Source organism: Prenolepis imparis, unplaced genomic scaffold, assembly GCF_030444845.1.
Source record: "Prenolepis imparis isolate NDT839.2.m4 unplaced genomic scaffold, iyPreImpa1.0 SCAF_3, whole genome shotgun sequence".
NCBI lineage: Eukaryota > Metazoa > Arthropoda > Insecta > Hymenoptera > Formicidae > Prenolepis > Prenolepis imparis.
The window spans coordinates 11,107,178-11,128,965 of record NW_028141161.1 but is presented as its reverse complement, the minus strand read 5'-3'; the positions used below and the strand labels follow the sequence as shown (position 1 = coordinate 11,128,965).

Here is a 21,788-nt window from a genome sequence, read left to right as displayed (position 1 = left end):
TTAATATGTATTTAAATGTATATTTTAATATGTATTTAATTTAAATATTTCTATATGTTTAATTAACAAAATAGTTTTAGTTGAACGATTTAGTTAAGTTTACAACTTTTTTTTCAGTGCATGAATAATGCTTAATTACACGCTCTTTTATGTTCTAACACGCAAATTTGAGACAGCAATCTACATACGCCAAGATATATTGATCGAATCGAAATTACTTGGCGAAAACTTGTATATTGGCGCAAACTTGCATCGCATTGTTTCGTCCGTTATACATAGTCTGGTTAACGAGGTCAGGAGTCATTAACCGAGGCTACAGGATGCGCGATTATAATTTATTGCGCGGATTAAAGGGCTTCGTTCGTCAAAACTTGAGAGCTCGTTGCGGCGCACGAGAGGGAGCCCGACAGATTCGCGGATATGCATTTCGATGCAACCGGGAATTTATTGCAAAGATAAACGCAAAAGCCGCGATATTATCGTGTATGTGATCTTTTAACTTGGCAAATTATAGATTAATTTTTTTTGTTTTACAGAGAAGAAATAATTTTTTTGGAGAAGGGAACATATATTTATATTTCTATTATTCTACATTTTTATATAAAACTGCCTATTTTAATTTCAATAAAATTGCGAAATTTAAACGAATATTGTATGCTTTGTGAATAGTTACGCCGATGTTAACTAACGATTCGGCAGTTATGGCAACAATATTCGGATAAAGTAAAATTTTTCAAGCCAATAGTACACATGTTGCATGGTTTTACCTATAAAAAACGCATCCAACAGTTTTTGGAAAATTTAACATTGCGACAATAAAAATACATTGCATGTACAACGATTTGTCGGTAAATATACGTGAACTCGTTTAAATCGAAATCATTGTTTGTACGCAAATTAACCCTCTCGATGATTGTGGAACGCAAACGTGATAACCATTTAAATTACGAGATCATTGTAGTTGTGTGTTACGCGTCGAAGCATTATTCACACTGCATTATGGAGAAAAACTCTTAATAAACGGACAAATTTTTCGAGTATTGCCTGAATAACATTTCATTGAATTAACGCTTTTGCGTTAAAGTGTCGATGTTAACACGTTATGACATAACTTTGATTAAACTCGACAAGATGTGTAATAATTTTATATAAATTACACAATTTATACAAAATTATTAATTGATCGAAATTTGGCGAAAATTCGGGTCACTACTCTACTCGCTTTAAATGTTTCCATTAACTTAACTGATTATGAAATATTTCAATTATAACTGTAATTATATTAAACCACACAACGTATAGTAAATAATGTTTAAATAATATTGTTTTTTACGTGATATTAATCGTAATTGAATTTTTTCAAGTTTTTCAAGTAATTTGACGAACGATGTCTAGATTTTGACGAGCAAAATAATAATTTATTAATTATTTAATTTTTCTAATTGTGGCAATAATTGAAATACGTTTTGGAGAAATTAATTATTTAAATAAAAGGATTATGTCTCTCTGCGTCAGTACATTAGTATTTCGTCTTGATCTTATCTATAAAGACAAAATGTCAGGACCGATATCGATCTTGGACGAGCAATAGAGAGAGAGAACGAGGAGTTAGCAGCGACGAGACAAATAGATTAATGCCGAATTCCGGGTCGCTGCAATTTGTCAAGCCGAGGGAAGTTTTATCACATGTATACATTACTCACACTGTATCGCGCGCACGTGCACGAAAGTGCGTCGGTTTCGCTTCCGGTGAGAGAGGAGGAAAGATAGAGAGAGTGGCTCTCTTTCGTCGGAGGCTGACAGAGAACTACTTGAGTGTATCCTCGCTTCTCCGCAGGCTGTTATTGAATTCGAAATTTATGACTTTAATAGAGACTAACTTTGCGCGATCATAATTCAAAAAGCGTTGCGTGTCCGGTGAACGTAACTGGCAGGTATCTCCCTTTTTCCCATCCTCCCCCTCCGATGCGCCCCCTCGTCGATGTAGGATCTCTTAGGGCGGCATCCCTCGCCGCGTCAAATGAACCTGGCCGCTTTCGCTCGTCTTCTTTTTCCTCGTCCACAAGCGCGTTTTCCGTTTCTCTCCATACCTCGTCCCTTCTTAGGGACAATACCCTGCCGAGGAAAACTCCGGATGATTTAAGATGCTGGAGTCTCACGTAGGAAAAAATATGTCCGAACACTCCCTGCGGAAGTTTTCCTCTTGGTCGATCTTAGTGACTTGGATACGGAGATAGCCACGAGAAAAGTAGAAGGACGGAGTAGTGAATGTCTCTGCTCTTGTCGCTCTCTTTCTTATTTTTTTCTCGCTATTATTCTGATTAATTTGGAATAACGAGATAACAAGTTTGTAAATGTAAGTGCTTCTACAAAACAGACAATATGAACGTAGAAAATACGCCGGATTTTAAAAATATTTTAAATTATCACAAATATTCTTTTAACTAAATTTTCTTAAAATATAAATTATCAATAAGTAAAAAATATGTTTAGTCTTTTGATACATCTTCATCATTTCTCCATTATTTTCTTGATTTCGAAAAATTCACAAGCATAAAATGTACTCAAAGAAGAATACAAGAAAGTAGAAACGCGATGATAGAATGATAACCACCGCGAAGAAAATGCAACATTGCAAGATGCGCGAGTAAATGCAGCTGCTCGAAGGCAACTGCAGCAGTTAAAATTGTAGCGGATATCTACTGGCCGATTGCGGAAACGGGTATACAATATAGATACATGACGAGTAAACATGTATCACGTGAATCAGCCAGACGATGCTGCATCCAGCTGGCGCGGCGTACAACGCGTAGAGTAGAAGAGCAAGAGAAACGCCTAGAGTTTCTCAGTGTACATTACTCCCAGGGGCACCCTATCCCATTATACAGTCTCTAAGTTAATAGACTTGGACTTGGAGAGCCAGCCGCCTCGTTTTCACCGCAGCTATACTCTCTACACGCTCTTCTCTCCAGCGAAATAGATCCCGCGAATGTAACAAGCGGAATTAGCGCGCTACGCTGCTTTCGCGGACTGTTCGCTTCTTACACGAGAATGGTATAATAAATAATCGCGTTTGTATTATAATAACTATCTTTTTAGATAGAAAATTTCTTGCTAAATTGGTACTTTCGTAATTGGATTTGTACATCAGATTTGTAATATCAGAGCTTTGTAGGGCGCATTATATTAAAAATAAATAATAATCGCGATTATTAATATGTATGTATATTTGCTTTGAATTAATGCTATTGCGAATTATTTTTGGAATACAAAATACTAGGCAAATAACTGAGCAATTGTTAGATGGGCATACAAAAAAAGTCAATTATAAACTAAGGAATAATTATCCCTTGTAATTACTCGTTTATAATGATATACCTTCTAGCGATATACTATAGAAATTTGCTTTAATTGTTGATTTAATACGTAAAATTAACGTGTTAAAATATATAATTAATTTGATTTTCGGTATTTGCTTTGTATTGTTATGACAAATATATTGTCATCAAAAGTTTAACGTTAAAATTTGCGCGATTGATGCTCGAATTAACTAAACATTTCATTGCACAATAGTGTATAAACCGATATCGAGATATAAATTTATTTCGCGATTATTATCAGTCATATTTAATTATTACGTAAAGAAAAAAAGAACTACTTTTTTTAGATACGTCATTATAAATCGCGAGAGCTATTTACTCATCAACTTATATGGGGATATATCGAAAAGACGGACGTGCACTCATCTCGCGGTTGTCCAGCGAGGACAAAGAAACCCGACCGCATGCATTTTTTTATTTTCCCCATCGAACGAGTGACTACATCTAACCACCGACGACGCCTTGCGGTTAATGGATGTAGGAACAAAGAGGAGAGACCGGTGGTTGAGTTGCGGACGCGGTCTTCGTGGATAGGGATTGGTGGTGGACGCGATAAAAAGACGATCCAACCAATGGATACCGGAGATAGATGAGCCGACGAAAGCGCGTGTTCTATCTTTTCTCCCTTTTTTTTTTTAACGGGATTAAAAGCCGAGTGCCAACGTTCTCACGCGGCCGTTATTTATATAACCTCGGTGCATTTCTCGCGTACGAAGTAGAAATGGCTCACATACGTGGCCTTTCTCTCGTGCTATTAATTGTCCGTTATTAATAAAGCCTTTCTATCGAGCGAATAATCATCAATTTTCTACCGTCTAAAACAGAGTTTTCCAAACTTTCTTTAGACGTTCACACACACATACCTACATACATACACACACACACACTCGCTTTATATTTTATTTTTATATCCAATTCAGATATATTTATATGCGATATATTGTATTTTCCTCTTGCATCTTCAGCTTTCTTCGATTATTTGACTCAAGCTCTTCTAGATATTATTTTATAACATAAATAATGATACTTTATTTCTCTGCCTCTAATTACTTTTATTAATTAATTTTGTTGAAACTTTTACAAATTATAAATCTTGCCAAAGGATGAAAAATTTAACGATTAATTTTTTTACTTATTGCAAGCATTGAAAATAAAGATTAATATATCGATACATCAAGAAAATTGCGGAGTGAATTAAAATCCAACTGGCGAGAGGGGGGAAAAAGGAAAAAGATTTGTCTCGATTCGCGCATTTTCGCGAAAATATCGCATTGTCGTTCGTGACGGCTGTCCGCCTACGCGACCGATGAGAAAGCGCTTTCTTGCACCGTGAAAGACCTATCCGGGAGAAAGCTTTTTTACCGATATAAAGCTTCTACGCTGTGTCCTCGCTTCGCTGCCTCGAAACGAGACGCGAGTGTTATCCCCTGGTGGCGACGAAGTGTTCGGTCGACAGGACAAACTGGATTCGGTCGCTCGCGTGTCGAAAGCACGTACACCGCGTCACGAAGTAAAGTACTGTCGACATAAATACGGCGCGATATAATACACGTGGAAGACGTGGTGCAAAATGGCTAATCTGTTTGATGTGTCCCTATATCAACGTTTAATTTTCCAATTAAAAATTATAAATTTTAAGGAGACATATTTCTGTTTTTAAATTCTGTTAATAAATAAATGGAGATCTGCCAAGTTGACGATATTTTTTTTTATCAACAATTTGGATTTCTCTTCGAGTCACGAGAAATACATTTCAAAAGCGTCGCGTGAATTGGCGCGATGCCAGAACGCCAAGTATGCAAATTACGACGAAGCTCAAAACAAACCTCCGTTGCACGATTGATAAATTACGCTTGCAATCGATCGATTGCTAACGACATTGATGATGACTGTCTGCCATATGGATTGATTATAGTACAGAGAACGAAAAAATATCAGTTACATTAGTATATATATATAGATTTTTACAGTAAAAATTTGTAAAGAAACTTGCTTGTGCAGTTTTCAATTGTCCTTTGTTTTAAATAAATGAAGGTATTAAATATTATTCTTACTCATTTTGTAATGTGATTTTCCATAGGCAAAATCAGAATATAAAATCTAATACGCAGGCTTTATACATATTTATTTTAAAATGGAAAATGATATAAAATCTCTTGGATGTTTTCTCTTTTATAAAATTATGAAAGAAAAGTATTTTATTTGAAACATTTTATTTCAATTATTTATTTTATTATTCCGGAATGTTATTTTATTTATTTTATTATAAGATTTTAAATTAAAAAATTAAACTTTTGCAAACTTTCTCTTCTTTTATAATTTATACGTCGCTGTTCCGTCTAATTGCTCATAGACAGTCACTTTACCTTTTCGAGTTCATAATCGCAGAGAGGGAATCCATATTGTGCTCTCTGTACGACGTATCGGAACGGAAACAAGCAGCTTTGTGCGGTACGCCCCGTGGAGACGCGTGTCGAAGACTTAAGGTGTCCTTAATCCGACCGTGATAAGCGTGACGCGGCTATGTCTCCGCACTCTCGCTGCTTGATCCCCGGAAATTGGATCGATAAGCTCTTATTCCAAACGTTGCGCACCCCGAATCGCCTTGCCAGAGAGACTCCCCCATTGCTCCATGCCAACCCCCCGTTGCTTCTCGTGTGCACCCGCGTGTGCATACTGCATAGAATATTTAGCTGCGCGTAAACTGTTTGCGGTATTCTCGTAGTTATAACTTGTCGAGCTAAAAGCTAATACAATGTAATATGATTAGAAGATCCGATCCTAGGGTTTGCGCGATGTAATTTCATCTTTTACGATTCGTCGAAAGCTGATGCTTCATTAACTCGCAATTTGATTGTTTTGATGAAGCCAGTGCGTAATGAACCGTATGAATTTATGCAAAAAGATACAAATGCATCGATCACTGATGCGATATTCGGCAAAACATCAACGAGAAGAAGATGTGGAATAGATATATTTATATAAAAAATTATATACACACATCTCTCTATTTTTTTTCCCACAAATTTGAACACATGACTAGTTATCATTTATAGAAAATTTTTTCAATTTAAATATTCTTCTGTTATTACTTACTTGAAATAATACACGTTACTGTATTATTAGAGAAGTGTGCGATAAAAATAATATTTTTATCTAGCAAATCGTTTAATAAAATATCGCTTAACTGGTCACTCATACATTCAGACATCCAATCTCTTTGCGAGCTGGCCGTAAACGCGACATAAATGCGTATCGTGCAGAGCGGTTAACCGTATCGTAGCAATACGGAATTTCACTCTTTCCATATAATGCACTCGTTTATCGAACCAGCGGCCAATGTATTATTCGCGATTTTATTCCCGGCGCCGCGCGCGAGTGGGATTTAAACTTAAGCACGGCGCGACGTTATGAAGCACTATTGCCCGCGAAGGAAATAAAAGCGATTTAGTGTGCCGGCGCATTGTTGTCGACCGGCGCGCAGGTGAGTCCCGGTATAATTCTACGCTATCGCCCGTGCTGGCTCTCCGCCTCCGTTATTTACGAAAAAGAACCCCGCGAGAGATAGAATAAGCGAAATTGATACGGATTAACTCAAGAACCCTTTCACTCCGTCGGCGCAAAAAAAAATAAATATGAATGATGAACACTTTATGTCCCACGATAAATTATTCGCTCTAAGAGAGACAACGAGCTATATTAAAATAAAATCTCTGTCTAATATGCAAATGCGCATTATCGATAAATTCGCATCACAAATGCGTTCTCTCATTACACCTGCCTCTCTTTTTCTCCCCTCTCTTTGTGTGACTTCGTATAATTCCATTAAATTAATTCTATACATTGAACATGGTATGTTTCCAGCATTCTCTCGAATTCTGAGTGAAAATACAGTGAATATTTTGCACTTCATGCTAACATTCCATTACACACACTGTTAAACGGTACATGTGGTTCAAACTTGCTATTCAGTCACTCGATATTGTTGTTAATTATTACTGGTTACCTGCAAAATTACAGCGAATAAAATTTTACTTCGAACAAAAATTAGTGGGATTTTATTTTCGCGGATAACGACTCTTAGATACGTTGCGCGCGTGACAATTCCAAAATTTCGCCAAGCAAAACTCACGCTGGATTTCCCGCGGGATAAGCCATAGCGGTGTGTTAACACGCTCGTGCGTATGTTTCAGGCGCAGCGACGACGACAGCTCGATGTCGAACAGCGTATCTCGGCGAACGGAGTTCTGCCATTTCGAGTCCGGCGAACACCTATTTCGGTTCTCTACCATCAATCGCGTCGCTTTATTAGTTCTCGGTGTCTATATATGTATAATCTGTCGTACTTTTTAATATAAAAATTATTATATTATCGATTTTTTAATCGATGGTAAAAAAAATCACGCGCGTAAAAATCTCTTGATTAATTTTTTCCGACGGTCGAATTCACCCAACCTTATGAGCTTGTATAGCGATCATTGAAAGCAGATATTTTACTGGCACCAGACGTCGATTTTTCCGGCCAATTTTCCGCTATTATTGACGTTGACTGATTTGAATACCGGCATTACGCGTTTACGCGATCGGAAATTCCGCCGCGCTATATAGTGTAGCTAGTTCTTTCAAATCTGACACACCCGATAATTTAGCTCGCAATTGGATATTTCATGACTTTTTTATTTGTATAATCCTTATTTTATTATTTCCATTTTTATCCTGTCTTTATCCAACCATATCTTGCTATATGTGAATTAATGAGCGCGAAATAGCGCGAGTGTCTAACACACTGGTTAAAAATGTACGAAATAATGGGTTTAATATCCCGCTGTTTTAAATTCTATGTGACTTGTAACGCTGCCCGTTTCAGTTGCGCGAAATTCGTCGTAAGGGAAGTACCGCCTTTGCAAATTTTCCTCAAAATGTAATCCTTTCCGTGTATGCGGATGTTATAACTCGCGGTGCTGTACGGCCGGCGTCTGAATCGCGGAGAGAAATGCCGGTGGAACAATAGCATCCTGTTTTAGTAATTCAACCTGCACTATGCTTTTCTGTCATTCTTCCTAGTTCGCAGTATACTGCATGTAGTATCAGGAATTCTCGCGGATATCGCAGATGTTCCGTCAAACTACATTGCGCTTGATAGTTCATACAACTGATTCATATATAAAAAAAGGGGGGGGCAAAATATTTTTATCTTTGAAGAAAATGTGAAGTATTCTTTTTTTTCTCTTAATATACTTGAAACACAGAGCCTATAACGAAAGTTATGGAGCTATAGGATGAACGAGATACTCGATAATATCGCAATAACATAATTTTTCCGCGAAAAAAATTGATATCACCAATCCATCAATTAAAATCAAATTTTTTAGGACAACATTGTAATCCTGAGCTTTTTTCACATAATTCTCCGATGAATTGCCTTTATTCGCAGAAGCCTTAAATCCTCTTTGTATCTTCTCTTTCCGTTCCTTCTTTTTCATTCTATCTTGGCATCGCCAGTAGAAGAAGTCATTTTAGGGCGAACGTCGAGTCTCGACGGGCAAAAATGAGAAAATAAGTACAAAGTAAATGGCGGGCAACAGTCGTGCCACGGAACGTCGCGCGGACGTTGTATGATAAAAGTAAATAAGCCGGTGGGTATCTCCAAGACGTGACGACGGTGGTAAGGCCCTTCCGTTATTAGAAGCCGCCGTTTTCGCTATAGGAGGAAAAGCCACCCTCTTCCTCAGTCCTGGCTTTTCCCTGTCGTCGCTCTCGCCGAGAGAGAGCTTTACTTTCACTTATCTTATGGTCTGGCTATCGCCTACGTGACACAACCCTATCCTCTCTTCTTTGTTCTTAATCCCGTTTCTGTTAGCTTCTCCTCTCGCCAACCCCAACGAAATACTCGCGCTCGTCACAAGCAACTTTTAAGGGACCGTGTAACGCGGTAACTTGTACCCCTTAAATTCTGCTTCTTGAAATTGAGGTGTTCAAGCGGATTCAGGGGATAAAGTATGTGTGACAAGCTCGATTATCCGAATTAATTGGATGATACGTCATACGACGTTGTTCAGTTAATCAAGAATAATTACATTTTAATACAAAGAAAAATATATCTGTGGCTTTTAAGATGTATTTTGTACGACGATTTGATTCAAAAGCGCAAAATTAAGTAGATACTATTAATATTGACAGACCAGATGACAATGTGCGGATGGCAGAAATCAGAAACGTCCTAAACGCATTTATTCCCAGCCAAAAACAACGAAGGTAGATATTTATCAGCGTCCCTGGTACAACTGTCACGACATATCAGGATACGTCGCAATTCGCTTCCCATCATCGAGAACGCACGCATATTTGTCGCGAATAGATTGGCTCTTTTTTAGGGCGACAGGCACGAAATAACTTCTGAACGAATAAACCGTAACGGATGGCCATAACGATCCGCGAGCAATACGCGTACGCGCGATCGGCTGTCATAGCGAATTTTTGCGGTACACGGTACCCGCGTGTCACGAAACAAAACAAAAAAGAAAGAAAAAAAACAAATCAAAACGAGTAAAAAAAAAGAAGAATACTCGCCAATTTTCGGCGTGTAGCAGTCGTCATGTCCAGCGATGTTCGCCGATTAGCGATCTGACATTTTCACCGGAAGGCAGAGAAACTCGGCTTCCTCGGCGAGAACCGCATCGCATTTTCGGAGCCGCTCGTGTCTGGGCTCCACGCGCTCGAAAGTTAATTTATTCATGATAGCGTTAAAATATTCATTGGATACGAGACACAACGCGCGCGCGCAACTCGCCGTAATTTCTTTCTCGACGACTTTTTCGCGTTTATATGCGCGTGCTCGCGCGACTTACGGCGCGCGAGCCCCTCATCTTTTATGGATAGCGCGCACTTTTGTGAATTATGAACGACGGGTCGTCTGTATTTTATAATAAATAAAGTCTGATTCTTCTCTTTCGCTCACGAGATACGCAAGAGTCTGTCATGAACGTCATTATTGTAAATCGAGAGAGACATTGTATAATTGAGATCTTATAAAAAATTTATGTTTGTCTATTTTAAATTGACTATTTGATTGAAATCAAAGAAATTAAGAGAAATAATATATTAATTATTACATTTGACTTAACACATTTTAATAATTAGTAATTAGTAATTGTCTTTATGACAGAGTGTTAATTTTGAAGTACAAAGTACAAGTTTGCGATTAAATTTCGGAAAGATTTCAAAGATAATTAAATCTATATACTGTTATGTGCTGTTGTGTTGTATATGAAAGTTATATATCTTCAGATGAAATCATTGAATTGGTTTGAATCGTTCAAATAGGAGAGACGATGGGGAAAGGAAGAGAGTATCGGTCCCACAAAGCAAACTATTGCAACCCGGAATTAATCCATTATAAACTCCCGCATTCCGCCGCCAATTCGATTTAAAAATAGATCAGAGTGATCGACAGGGAGGCAAAATCTATTACTATCTAACCCCGTTTCTGTTAACTCATTTCGAACGAACCGATCGTATGCCGTCACGCCAAACACGTTGTCGTAAAATACTCGGCACCGCAAATGTTGACACGTTATTCCGCGATTCTGACCCGCGATTTCATCGACGGACCGATCAGTAGTTCACCGAAGGTTCTATCTTCGTAAATTAATTGCAGTTGCAAATTCAAACGCACCACGTAATAACGCGAACACACTGAATGTCGCGGGCATTATAAAAGATTTATTTAAAAGCATATAGTTCGTTATTGCGGGATATAAAGAAATTTCTGTTAAAAGCCTGGAAGCTTACTCTCTCTTTTTTTCTTTCTCTCTTTCTTCTCTTTCCCCTCTCTTTATCTCTGTTAAAATAGTATTTTCAATTAGCTATCACATTTATTTTTTATTATTCTTTCGCTATATTTTACAACTCACGTCCGTTCATAATAGATTCCTTGACAAATATTAAATTAACAGTCACTATCGCAAATTACTCGATTTGAGAGTTATTTATTTAATTACATACCCATCTTGGATTTCTGTCTTCTCCTTCGCAATCTATCCTCGTCGGCTCCAAAAATGAATGCGTCATCATGCTTTGCTCGCTCCGACTTGTTTTTCACCCTTATAGCTTATTCTTCATCATCGGAATCTTCTTCGGCGACATGGAAAACCTCTTTCCTTCGATGAGGTGACGAGACAGGAAAAAAGCGACTGCGAGATTGATTTCCGAAATTATTCCTTAACGGAATTTCTGTGGAATAATAACGAAGAAGTTTTAAAATCAAAACCCATTAAACAAAATTACATTTTATCCATAAAAGTTTTTTATTTTTACTGTCTTAATTTTTTTTAAATTTAAACATGAAATACTGTCGCTTAATACATGTTACAACAACAATTTACACATTAATTTGTTTGATATAATTTTGTTAATTATAATTTATTATATTTATTATTATGTAAAATCTTTGCATATATTTTTTAAATTTGTTTCTATTGGTTAAAATAATTTCATACTATTATTAATTATATATTTATGAGAAAATATTAAAACACACTCGATGTCATTGTATGATCTACCTGAGATGAACAAAAAAATTTGGAAGCAAGGCGGAAAAGCGCAACGGCCCTATCACGCCGATAATCGACTCGATTAGTTTTTCGATTTCGTACGATTTCCGCTGTCATTATCGACGAGAAGATCGCTAAGGACCCTTGACTCCTCCCTGGCCCTTTTTCCATCCATTTTCCGCATAATCCGTTCACCGCGTCGATTGAGGCCGCGCGACCAGTATGCAAGGCAGGAACACATGCAACGGGATTTTCTCGAGGAAGACGGAGAAATATGATTATAATGGCAAAAAGCCAGTCAAAAGGGGAAAACAAAGCGATAGAAAATATAGAAGTGGCGCAGCCAGAGTTATCTTCCATTGCGGAACAATCTATTATAGCGAACGAACAATATTCATTTTTACCAGTAGATCGCTTTCCTTATATACGTAAGCTAAGAGGAAGAAAGTAATTTATAAATAAATAGGAAGAACGGCTATTGAAAGCTGAGCGCTGTTAAAGGGGCGCAGAAGTATTTATTTAATAATTATTTCAGCATAACATAAAAAGTAATACTTATATTGTTTTGAGAACGTTATTTTGTTTTGAGAACATTATACGTTTTGAGAAATTATGTAAAATTAGGTAAAACACTAAAAAATATTGTATAAAGATATATGTATGCGCGTGTGTGTATGAAACATATTTAGAGAAAAAATGGCAATCAAAAAATTTGCAACTAAAAATAATGAAAATTGTTCTGAGACTCTGTATAATTACGCAGTCATTAAATATCGAATATAAATTCAACATGTAAATGATTTAATTAGCATATTCTTGTCGCTCTAGTATTTCACTGATAAATTCCCCAAACGCGTCAACGTTGTACGCAGAGAGATAAAGTTGGAAGGACAGCACGATAAAATCGGGGAAAACGTAATTAGAAATTAACTGTTAATAATTGCGGCGAAAATGGATTATCGCCGCGAACATCGTAATTACGCTCTCGGAGTCTGCGAATCTCTCCATTTGCCGCTCGTAATTTGCGCTTGTCGATCGATAACGCGCGACAATGAGCTCGATAATGTAGTAACACGCGCGCGGCGCTTCAGGAAAAAGAAATTGCAAGACTCGGAAACGTGACAAGAGTGGAACCCGTAAGGTCGATAATCGCGAAAGAGAACGATAAGAAATAAATACAATACGTCCAATGGAGCAAGGGAAAGATCATTGCGGCAAAAAGACAGTCAGGTAGATGAACAAAAGATGATCAAAAAGAAAAAGAGAACGCGTAGAGATGAGAATATAATAAACAAAAAAAAATAGGCAATGAGGAAAACTGAGTCGTATGTGCTATGACAAATAAAAGCTGAACAGACAGATAGATGGCCGAGCAAAAAGCAAGCTGACACGAAATAAACGGGAGATAAAGAGGCGCCATCCATCAGTTTTCTGTTGCGAAATCCCGTAAGAACAATGAATGCAATTAGTCGGGAACGGTTACAATGGGGAACCCGGCTTGCTCTCGCCGGGAAGCGCGAAATAAAGACGGAAAACATTTAGAGGCATTCATTACCAGCCCGACGAAGTGTGCTGACGACAGCTAATGAAAATCGCCGGATTCATTAACTATTACTATCGACGAAAGTCAAAGGCGCCCGAGCGGAAGAAAGATAAAGATATAGATGGCAAATAAAAAACAAGACCAAAAAAAATGTATTATATAACGTTTTCGTCACATGCGATTATAATGAAAAATAATGATCAAGATTCGATACGATATGAAACAATCAAAATATTTCCAAAATATATCATGTTTTCGATTTATTTTCGCGCGTACGAAAGTTCACTTAATATAAAATATAAAAAAATATAACAGAAAAAATAAAATATATATCCGCATAATTTTCATTCTTTCATCTATGTGAATGAAAATTACATGAACATTTTAATTAATGAAAATTTCATCTTTTAAGCAAAGAAAGATGAGAGATAAAGGATGTAAAGTAAGAAAAACGAAAAAAGGAGCTTTAGTGCCCGAGTCATACGCGCTCGTAATCAAAGTGGATGGTCCGGATTTCATCGCGTGGAATTTAAAAATCTTTCATATAAAATCATGATGCGATTTTCGTGCTACATGATATAGTTCCATATAACATTTCCATTCATGTAAGAATTAAGCTTTTGTTTTACATATTTTGTTTTTGAACGTTGAGTGTGTGATTCGCTCATTTTGAAAACGATATAAATCCAATTTTGATATATATTATGAATGTATTTGCTGCATTTATACGTGTAAGCTTTCCAAAATCGCACTGCACGGTTCAATGCTCTCATAATCTTGTTCGAACCGATATTACCTAGCCTATTCCTATCTCAGCTCTATTCCAGATCTTGTAATTTTTTATTCCTGAACTCGCTGATGATTGAAAAGCGTTATTGTCGTATAAAAGCAAAGTTAATATTATATATGCCGATAATTTTAGATTTCAACAGAATAAAATAATGGCGCTCTCGTAATGTTAGCCGAGTCTGAACGATGTTTCACATACAAACATATTTTTATTTTACAACACTTTAATAATAAATGTAACATCTCGTCACGGCTCTTGTGTGATATAAAATTTTGTATGATCAAAGAAAATGTTTGTGAGAAGAAGAGGTTAACCGAAACTTGCTTTATATCCCACCAATAAAAAATGCAAAGAAGAAAATTATAATAATTTACAAAAAAAACTTTATATTTTTACATTTTTTTTCGTTGACAAAAATTTATAAATAAATAAACTAGTCAATGTAGTAATTTAAAGTCAAATTGAAAAAAAAAATATCGTCAAATTTTATGAATGTTCAAAGTGAAAGCAAGTTTCTCCTGCATATTCCTCCTCTATTTTTTTTCAAATTTTATCTCAGAATTAATTACACAGCTGAATTAACTGATGATACAATTTTCGCTGTTGCAGAATTGCTGAATGGTGTCATACGTGTGTATCGGGCGGGATGCGCGATGGAGATTCGGCTGGAGCAGAACGAGGGTAAGTTCCATTCGCCATGACTAAGTAATCGCGTCAAAACTGCCGCGTGCAACCCGGCGGCGACAATAGCGCGAGTAATGAACGTAACCACAGAATTACACCCCGGACGATAATCGAGTTTCGTCGAGCTGTTGTTAAGCGTCGCGTGTTCGTATCGCTTCTCTCGTCCGCACACCGAATTACACTCGAAACTCATAATTAAAATTTTTATTTTAATATTGTTGCGATATAATTCCAAATGCTACAAATATAATAAAAATATCTTTACGCATAGGTATTCTGAAGAAAGTAAATTATTTATCCGTATAAATAAGCTTTCTACACGTGTCAAATAAGAAATTAATGCAAATCTAATCAATCTTATCGAGATTGTCAAAACATTACAGATTACCGTCATAAAATACATCGATAGGAGAATAAAGGCACAATCTTAATAATACTCGTATATATTCGTAAGAATAAATCATTTGATTTTCGCAAAATCCGGCTGCAAATATCCAGATGCAAAAACGAACATTTGTTTACATTTACACAGTACATAGTCGCTTCCTACGCGCGCATTCTGCTCATTCTTCTCGTTCAATATTTGTTCGCCTCTAATTGATTTCACGTCGCGACGTAACGAAACTTATTTTCACTACTGCCATCACCGGTGCCTTGCGTTTTCTTCCTCGGTTACATCCCCGTTATTTATCTTGTATCTACCCCATTGTATCTCCGTATTGTACGGTGTTTTTCCGCGGGGTTTTGCCCCAGGGACATAATAAACCTTCCTCATTCGCGGCCGTCTGTCTCGGTTGCGTTTCCATCCTTGTGGGGATGTCGCAGGGAATGCGGAAAGTCGTCGTCGTCTGTCTAGTCGTTATCGTCTCTATCTACTTGCGAAACTCACACTAACGCACGCTTTCTTCTCTTACATGTTATTTTACTCGCGCAAACATATAAGAAATAAGTCGACAATTTTCTCCGATATTTAGAAGAAACACTGATCGTAGAACGGACACAATTGTACAAATGAGATAATTTGCAGAGAACAAAAAATTAAAAATAAAAACTTGGAAGTATAATTTTTTTCCTGTAAAAAATGATATTTTATTTGGAATATATTTGTACATCGATAGAAAAATGTTGATATAAATAGAATGCCGATAAATTTTATCGTGCCAATGTTTTGTCTTGTTCTCGATGATTTGAGAATAAATGCGCACAAATATTCGCGAAGAATTTTAGAACCGTGGAATATGACGTGTTGTACTATTGCACTAAGTAAGTGCATTTCGATTAATGATGCGTGCCATTTCCGTTGCCAAAGGTCATGCGTAAATCCCATATGCAGTATACATGAGACGTTGCATTATATACACGTGTTGCATCGCAGTCAATTAAGCAGCGTAATTTAGGATATCCGAGTGAATGTAATCACTTCGCGAATGCTGCGTTTTTCGAATCACTTGTCAAACTTGAGTCTCACAATATGTCTCTTTGAATAACAATTGTTATATTTTTATAGAAACTTATTAATAACTATAATTTATTATTTGTTATATGAAATTTGAGTATTTTTATTTCAGTTTTATTTCTCTTTTTAATTTGTAAATATCAATTAATAGGATTTGAGATTTTCCGCGGTATTGCAAAATTAATAATTTAGCACGGAAATAAAAACATATGTTATTATGGTTATATATAAATTATTTCCGTCTTTATTTCGAACTGATCAAGAGCATCGCATGATGGTAATGGCTTAATATTATAATTAGATAATAGTTAGAATTTGCTTGTTTGATATCGCCTCTCTTCGGTTTTCGGAATAATAATATAGAGTTGTATATACCTTAAATTTTCAATAAAATTGTTGCGGTTACCACCGATGTTCTCCGCAGTTCAAACTTTCCTGACGCTTTATGATAATGACAATGTATTTATGATAACGCCACAATAGACGCTGAACTATGTATGTGTATAAAACTTATTAGTCGGTTAAATCTCAACATATTACACATCTCGTATTTACGTAACGAAGCGCGAGACCAACTTTCGTAAAATTTTTTAACCGGATAAAATCTACGATGCTTTATGACGTTAATTAACATTCGTCGGAATACGTAGGAAATAGACATCTCAATAGTCATAATCTACTTTATGTAATAAATTGAAAGTACGTATTACATATATATAAGAAGAAAGAAGAGTAATAAAATTTATATGAGTAAACACATGAATAAAAATTAATTAAAGAATCGAGAAAAAACTAATTTACGGATAAAACATTTTTTGCCTTTTTCTAATTAAATATATTTTTTTATACATTGTTTGAGGAATTCTTTTAACTCTTTAATATTTTCATATTTTTATATTCTACGTTTATGAGAAATCATCAGTATGGTATTTCATTTCTAGTTTGTTTATATGTATACTTTGACGAGAGCGATAATTAAATCAATAATGTATATAATATAACGAGGAATGCCGCTTCATCTTTTCTCCGCCTATTCTTTGCGCTTTTATGTCAGGATTCCACAATTACCTTCGGCTCTCACCTTGGAATGTCGAATATTACTCGTAACTTCCGGGCGACGTCGTAGGTGACGAGTTATGAAGATTCTTCCGCTCGCGGATGCATATTTCTTCATATTAATTGCTATACGTGTTAGCATCAAAAAGCCCAGTATATTTCCAGGACATTTACAAGCATTTATGTATATTTCGTACATTTTGCACGAAACATTCTTAGATCCTTCAACTTTCCAAAATATTACTCCATTTATTTATTAATATTGCCAGCAATTGATGTTATTTTGTGAAATTTTTGTTTGCAATCTAGTAGTCCGACATAAATAAATTTTGTCGAGAATATAAACTGATAGTATAACATTTTATAAAGGGGAAAAAGAGAATAAATTTTATTATATTTTTTGATAATATATATAATTTATCAAATATTTTTCTTTGTATTAACATTTGTAATAACTAAAATATAAATTTGTTTATATTATATTATATTATTTAATTATAATTGAATTTGCTACAAGGAAATTTTACAGCAAAATCGGTATCAATAATATAAATAGCTTGTAAATGTGATGAATAATATAAATATCTTGTAAATATGGTGAACTGGCAATAATTTATTCTTGCGAATTTTGGGGTTAATAATGTTACGATAAAATAGAAAATATTTCTTTATCCGAGGACTTACACTGAGAGAAAATCCAGAAGTATTTTCTCTCTTTTTCTTGGTCTAATATGGTACGCAATGTAAGATATATGTAAAGAAATATCTGTCCGCGTGTGTCGCGTAAGCTATGTGCCTCGCGGCAGATTATAATATAAGGAGATAAAGCGTTCTCTTAAACGTACGCTTAGATTTATTTGACAGGCAGTTGCTTTCTTCCGCTTAAATTAGCACATGTGTGTATATGCGTATGTATGTGTGTATTTTATGAGTCTATATGAGTCTACACACAGATTTTTAGAATTTCTTACGCGCATTTTGTCTAACATAATTTGTGTTATATTTATCTACCAGACAAAAAATATATTAATTGAACAGTATAGTACTTTCAAACTTTTGTTTTTAGATAAATATAACACAAACTGTGTTTAAAAAGATGCTATTTTATATAAATAAATTATGTCTCATATTTTTCTTCATCTATACATTCCTTAAATGACATAAGGAGGCAATATATTTTCTCGCAATTGTTTTTATACTTATATAGTTAAATATCTTTAAAATTAAATTAGTCTGTGTTCAATAATAAGATACTTTTAATATTTATCTTTGCGTTGAAAACACAACTTCGAATTCTATCTCGAAAAATATGAAAATTTTATTTCTACATATTTTATTTCTAATAAATTATCGCATTTTTCTTTCATCATTCAATGTCTAATAAACTTACCGTGACTTGCACGGCTTGCCTGATCGACATAATGTAAAAGTAATCTTTCCGCAATTGACTCCAAAGAGTGCAAATAAGGGATGACCTATCAAGTGAACGGTAACGTGATAACGAATCACCGGATCCATTGGAAAGCCATGATCCTGTTACGTCAATTGCTAGACGAGAATTCGCAGATCGGTCCGTCAGAAGAGCGCGCGTCGGGAAGAGAGACAGTAACCTGAGTACATATCGATAGTTGGCTGGCAACTGGAGAATCGGGAACCGGGAACGGGCACAGGGTTAATTGGCCGCTTGACGTTCGGTTTTGCCCTCGGCACACATACATTCCTGGCCTTCTCCGAGCTCTCCCGAGTATTCAATGTGGTCGTCGTGCCAATTTTCACACGTGGTTTTCGATGGAAAGACGCCACGCACTTCTTCAGGCCGGGCTTAATTTTGGGCAAAACCTCTTTTTTTGTACGATTTGCGGAATTACATATTCGTGAACTTATTTATATATATCTAAACAAATTTATGTCATATCACACATTTTAATTGTCACACATCCACACATTTCAAAACCATCTACATCTCTAAACATATTTTATTTACTTCACTCAATTTTATTTGGTTTTCGCCGATTCAATAAAATAAATAAAATAATTAACATTTTAAAAACCTCACGAATATAGCAATTTCGAAAACCGAATAAAAAGAGAGGCCCAAAATTAAGCCTGGCCTGAAGAAATGCGCAGCGTTTATATATAATTTTTAATCTAAATTTTTATAGTTCAAATAAATTTTATATTTCTAAATTTAGTATAATTACGCATTAATTACGTTAAGACGATAAAACAAATTTTGATTAACTTTTACACCAAAATATAATACGAATATGATGAGACTTGGAAGAAGCTTACGTTGGAAAATCGTAACATTTTGCCTAGAAATAGCTATCGTCCTACTCGTGTTACGTATATACTATCGATGTAGCAAAAATCCTTTACGGCAAAAAAATTCAGGCAGACGCGAGTCGTTTCGCTCGCCGATAGAGATACGAGGACGACGGTGAGTGCATCGTCTTACCGTAAAAAGTAGCCGCTTTCGACTCACTGTAAAAAATTACGTTTCTACCCTCTCGAGCAGGAACTTTACGATAGCGATAAACAGGCAAATTATATGCGCTCGCCTGTATCGTTCAATGTAATTTTTTCTTTTTTTTTTTTGCAGAGCTACAAAATATCCACATATATTTCCGGTCAGATGCATCTCGCGAATAAAAGTACTTTGCTCGTTTCTCAACGTGATAAAATATCCTCACATGCTCGTTCATCATTGATATAAATTCCGCTAGCGTTTTATGATTTTTAAAAATTTGAAAATAATATTTGACAATGTGCGTACACTAAAAATTTTATTAATCCATTATTAAGTGGGAAATGTTTTAGGCTTTATAAAGGCCTTAATTTTCGCGAAAAACGTTCAAACTTTGATTGCAAAAATTAAGTATAAGTTCTAGAACATTTTCTGTAGGCTCGTTTTGTAGACCCTGAAGAGACCTTCAAAACGCGCCCACAGAAAATTAATACTTTTATCGACGGAATAATGAGACATAATTGATGTAAAAAAACATATAGTTGCTTTTAAGAAAAAGTACGCAGTTGCATGTTGCAAATTACATAAATTTTTTTAAAACAATTATCTACAAGAATATGCACATGCTTATCATATAAATAAGAATATGCAATTAGAAATAATAGGTTCCATTTAAGAAATCGATATATAGATAATCATTTGAAGATCACATAGAGGTCACCTTCAATTTCTTAAATGGAACCTATTATTTCTAATTGCATATTCTTATATGATATATAAGCATATGCATATTCTTGTAGATAATTGTTTTTAAAAAATTTATGTAATTTGCAACATGTGGACCTTGTAGACCTTGAAAAAATCTTGAAAATCCGCCTATGCCCGCTGCTTTACAACTTATAGTTTGATTAATTTTCGCGAATAACTTTCAAAATTGAAATTCTAAAATGTAAAAAACTATAAGTCTTTGAATATTTGCCTTGTTAATTTCTGTCAAAAATTATTACAATCGAAGATAAGGTGTTATAACATATTATATACAACATATAACTATTTTTATATTTTTAACGTATTATTATTTTATAATTTAATTAGCAAATTAACGTTTTATTAATATTTTTTGAGAAATCAGTTGATTAAAACGTTAATTCTTAATTAAGTTTTGAAATAATGTGTTATAAAAATTAAAATAATTTATTTTAAATAATATGCTTGTTATAATACTTTAAACTCGATTAATTTTTTTGACAGTTATCAACTGATTTCTATCAACAAACTTTATATTATTTTTTTGAAAATATAATTCTTTTGAATGTAAAATCGAAGATTGGCGCGCGCGTACACGCGCTTGTTTTGATTTAGTTTTAATATAAAAAATAAGAAAAACGTAACATTAATTATAAAAAAAATATGATGTGTTTGCTTAAATAAATTTTATTTTTAATATATATCTCTCTTAGAATGTTTTTTAATTGAAGAAAATTATCATGGCGTTTTTGTAATATCATTGCAATAATATATTACAAAAAATATTGATAATTAAGAATTGATTATATTTTTGCATCTCTCTATAAAGTTCTAATTTTTAATCATTCATAATTCAATAATTACCCACATTTCCGCAATTTGTTCAGATAAAGTCAATTCACTTTTCAACAGTAGACATTACTGTTTGCCGCACCATTTACACACACATACACACACACACACATATACACACAGACACAAGCCACATCACAAATAGGTCTATTATCGAACATCAACCGTATAAAATCAACATTAATCCTTCCTCGGTGCTTCGGAGCCTTCTTTTCAGAGCCTTAAATTTCCCTTCCTATCGCGATTGGCCCTCTGTGTCCT

General features: G+C 35.1%; 1 protein-coding gene across 1 annotated transcript in view; it reads left to right on the top strand.

Annotated features, from left to right (window-relative positions):
• LOC145934376 (uncharacterized) overlaps positions 1-21,788 on the top strand; it is a 119,417-nt gene that overhangs the window by 8,255 nt on the left and 89,374 nt on the right. Inside the window, exon 2 of the mRNA XM_083034741.1 lies at positions 14,875-14,946. The gene's annotated coding sequence lies outside the window, so the exon portion shown is untranslated. The remainder of the gene's footprint in view (positions 1-14,874; positions 14,947-21,788) is intronic.